The following is a 4,435-nucleotide window of genomic DNA, read 5'->3' as shown; positions in this document are numbered from 1 at the left end:
GGTTGGCCATATGGGAGTCCAGTACCTTTAACTACCATGCCACCTGCCAGCCCCAAAATACTTTTTTAAAAAAATTACGATACAGGGTCAGCAGGTGGTGTGGTAGTTAAGGTGCTGGACTCCCATGTGGCCAACTATGGTTAAAGTCCCGGTCCTGGCAGTCTGCTATCTCACTTTCCCTCTCTCTCTCTGTCTCTGGTGAATTAAAAAATAGTAAGGGGTCAGCAGATGGCATCATGGTTACATCACTCGAGCCGGTGTCATGGTAGTTGAGGTGCTAGACTCCCACATGGCTAACTGTGGTTCAAGTCCCGGAATTGGTGGCTTGCTTTCTCACTTTCCTTCTCTCTCTGGTGAGCACACAGGCCCTACTGCAAAACTTTAAAATAATAATAAATACAATAAAATAAAAAAATTAAATACTTATTTGAGAGCAGCAGGTGCTCTGGCAGTTGGAACTCCCACATGGTCAACCACAGTTTGAATCCTGGAACCGGTGGTTTAAAACTCATGCCAGATGTGTGTGTGCATTGTCCAAGGTCCAGAGGGGAGAATGGAGAAGGGATTGTAGAATGGTCATCCCCCCTCGGGGGTGATTTCTTGCTGTCTCTCTGTCTCTCTCTGACAAGCATACACGCCCTATACCAAAATCTCTCCAAAAAATTATTTACTTTGATAGATTTTTGTTATAGGGGGCTTGAACTTGTTAGACAAAAGAGAAACAGAAAGTTCTCTTGGAATTCTGGACATGCATGCACACATGCCTGGCTTGAGTTTTAAGTCACCTGGTCTGGGACTCGAACTGTAGTTGACTACATGAGAGTCCCGCAACATAACCACCATGTCATCTGCTGGCCTCTATTTTTTAAATTTTGCTATAGGATACATGCTCACCAGAGACAAGGAGAGAGAGAGAAAGTGAGAAAGCAAGCCACCAGGTTTGGGACTTGAACCACAATCAGCCATGAGGAATCCAGCACCTTAACCACCATGTTACCTGTTGGCCCCATCTTCAAACTTGTTAGGGAGCTTGTTGAAGTTCACAAAAGCTTCTGCTAAACCCTTCCCTGTGAATTTTCTTAGGGTGGTTCTTTTTCTTTTCCTGTAGTTTCCCTTTCCCTTGCCTCTTCCTCAGTCATGCATTCCTGTTCCAGTTTCAACAACTCATTAGTCAACTTCTCAGGCACCACCTCCAGGACTGTCTTCACATCATTCTCATCCAGTTTAAAGTTCTCTGCCATCTTGACCACAGCTTTGTTGGCCTTAAAAGCTGTTGTAACTCCTTAATTCATTGGTTAGACTGAAGATGTGTTTGCAGGGAGAAACACCTCTTTGATATTGGAATGAAGATCACCAATAAAAGGAGGATGTGAAGGCGCATTATCAACAATAAGCAAAATCTTGGAAAGTATGTTATTTTCCCAACAGTACATTAAAAAATAATTAATTTTTTTATTATTATTATTTTAAAGTTGCCATAGGGCATGTGCACTCACCAGCAATTGAGAGGGAGGGAGGGAAATTAAGAAAGGAAGCCACTAGGTCCAGGACTCAAACTGCAGTTGGCCATGTGGGATGGCTAAGGTTAGCCACCATGTTACCTGCTGACCTCTCAACAGTATTCTTTATTTCACTGGCATAATAATTCAGGAGGGCATCGTAGAAGAGGAGCTGGGTCATCCTGTCCATAACTTCATTTTGCTTCTGTAGAACACTGGCAGTGTGTACTTACTGATATGCCTGAAGGCCGAGGGGCTCTCACTGGGGCACATCACAAGGGTTTCCATTTGTAGCCTGCAAATGGCTGCCTCCAAGCAAGAGTATTATCCTGTCCTTAAAAGCCTCAAAACCTGGTGTTGACTTGGCCTCCTTGTAGATGAAAGTCCTTTCAGGCCTTGATTTCCAGGACAGGGAGGTTTCATCCATATTGAAGATTTGCTCCAGCAACTAACTTTCCCCCCTCAGCCTATCTAAACTTCGTTGGTTTGCCTACTCATCAGCACGTGAAGACTCACCACTCACTTTTACCTTACGTAATGAATAAAGATTCTTGAATCATTTGAAGCCCCCAGAGCTAGCAGTAAATTCAACACTATCATCAGGTCCAGGCTTTTCTTTCAACAATGCAGATAAACATTTTGTTCTGGCCTTAATTGTCATGGTGCTAGGAGAGCTAGTTTCTGTGTTTGGTCTTCAATCCAGGTCATTAGAAGTTTCTCCATAAAGGGCCAGCAAGTGGTGGTTAAGGCACTGGACTCCCACATGACCAACTGTGGTTTGAGTTCCAGACCTGGCAGCTTGATTTCTCACTTTCTCTCTCTCTCACTCTTTGGTCAAATTAAAAAATAATACTAACCAATAAAAATTAAAGATGAAAAAAAAGCAATTTCTCCACATATGACAGAGGCCTTTTAAAAATTTTGTTAGAATTGCTGTGTTCAATCAAGCAGATCCTTTAAGTTTCCATCACTTTGTTCATGTTTTCAAGACTGTAGTTATGGTGGAATGGGACATAGCTGACAGGTAAGCAACAGCGATCACTGATTTCCTATCCTGGTCATCCTTATTCACTTGTTTCCAGGTCAATAATTCTATGTGGCTTCTTACTGGAAATATTAGCAGTGGATTGTATGGTTAGGGATCATGATGAACAAAAGACCATATTAAACGTAGCACAAAAGAAAATGATGCAATCAGAAGACAAGCAATAGGGCCAGTCCCATGGCCTGGCAGTTAAGGGAGCCAGATCTCACATAGTTGACTGCATGGTTCAAATCCTGGCCTCAGGCATGTGCATACATGCCCTAAATCCCAAAAAGGGAATGGAGAAAAAGGGATTGTGGCATGTTCCTGCCCTCCAGGGAGTGATTTCCAAGCCACCAGATTCGGGACTTGAAACACTCACTTCGCCATTTGGCATCCAATTGCCTTAATCTTCAGGTCACCTGCTGGCCCAGCTCCATTATAATCTTATGTGACCCACCATTGTATAAGTGGTCTGTCATGAACTGAAATATCCCTGTGTGGTACATGACTGTACTTGAACCTCGGGGGTTTAAATAGGTGAGTTACTGGACTGTGAAAATGGGAATAAAGGCGTGTGAAAGTCAGGTTACTTACATGGAGCATTCTCTTACTGTGAACATTAAATTCGGCATCTTGTATGGTGTTTCTCAAAAAATATCTAGTCCCAAATTAGCTTCCTGAAAATGCATGTAAATTAAAGTGTGATGCCAAATAAGTAAACATGTTAATGAGAACTAGGTCACACATTTGAATTTTGTGTACTCGTGTATTTTTTTTTTTTTTGGAGAGGTTTTTGCTATAGGGCACGTGCGCTCACCAGAAAGACAGAGAGAGACAGAGAGACAAAAAGTGAGAAATCACCTCCCAGGGGGAATGGCCACACCGCAATCCCTTCTCCTCCATTCTCCTCTCAGGATCTTGGGCACGCACACACACGCGCCCGGTGTGAGTTTAAGCCACCGGGTCCGGGACTCGCACTGCGGTCGACTACATGGGAGTCCAGTGATAGAGCCATTACACTAACTGCTGGTCCCAGTGTACTCGTGTATTTTTAAAGACAGTGTCTTGCTCTGTAGCAATCCTCCTGCCTCAGCGTTCCAGCTGAGACTATAGGTGCACGCCTCCACACCCAGCTCTTTTAACACAGGTTCTCACTATGCTGCCCAGGCCAGTCTTGAGGTCATCATCCTCCTGCTTCACCCTCAAGTAGCTGGTATGCTACCACATCCAGCCTTTAGGTTGAATGGAGAATTGAACCTGAACCTTCCATGTGGTCCCAGCCTGCAGAGCACAGCATCTTAGGAATGGGTGCCACTGCAATTGGATCTTCATGCATATTTTAGACAAATCTTTTTTGTTGTTTTTGCTAATAGGGTACATGTTCTTGCCAGAGAAAGGGAGAAATCTCTCTCTCTCTTACACATACACACACACACACCCCAGTGGGGATAGTCATGCTGCAATCCCTTCTCCATTCTCCTCTTGGGACTTTGGGCACGCATATACATATGTCTTGTGTGCTCCTCAAGCCACTGGACCTGGCACTTGAACCATGTAGTCAGCCATGTGAGATCCAGCAACCTTAACCACCATGCCACCTGGTTGCCCTGTAAAGATATCTTTATTCTGACTTTTTTTTTTTTAGGTTTTTTTTATTTTCCCATAGGGTGTGTGCACTTGCTGGAGAGACAGGGAGAGGGAAAGTGAGAACTCACCCTCCAGGGGAGATGGGCACACTGCAATCCCTTCTCCATTCTCCTTTCAGTGAAAGATTTAATTTTAATTCCTAAGTTCCTATTTTCCTTGGTTCTATTTTTTCTTTTAAAATTTTGTTTTTAAGAATTATTTGGGGCTCGGGAACCAGCAGTTAGCGTAATGGCTATGTCGCTGGACTCCCACGTAGTCGACC

Source organism: Tupaia chinensis, unplaced genomic scaffold (assembly GCF_000334495.1).
Source record: "Tupaia chinensis unplaced genomic scaffold, TupChi_1.0 Scaffold000407_1, whole genome shotgun sequence".
Lineage (NCBI taxonomy): Eukaryota > Metazoa > Chordata > Mammalia > Scandentia > Tupaiidae > Tupaia > Tupaia belangeri.
This window is presented reverse-complemented; position numbering follows the sequence as displayed.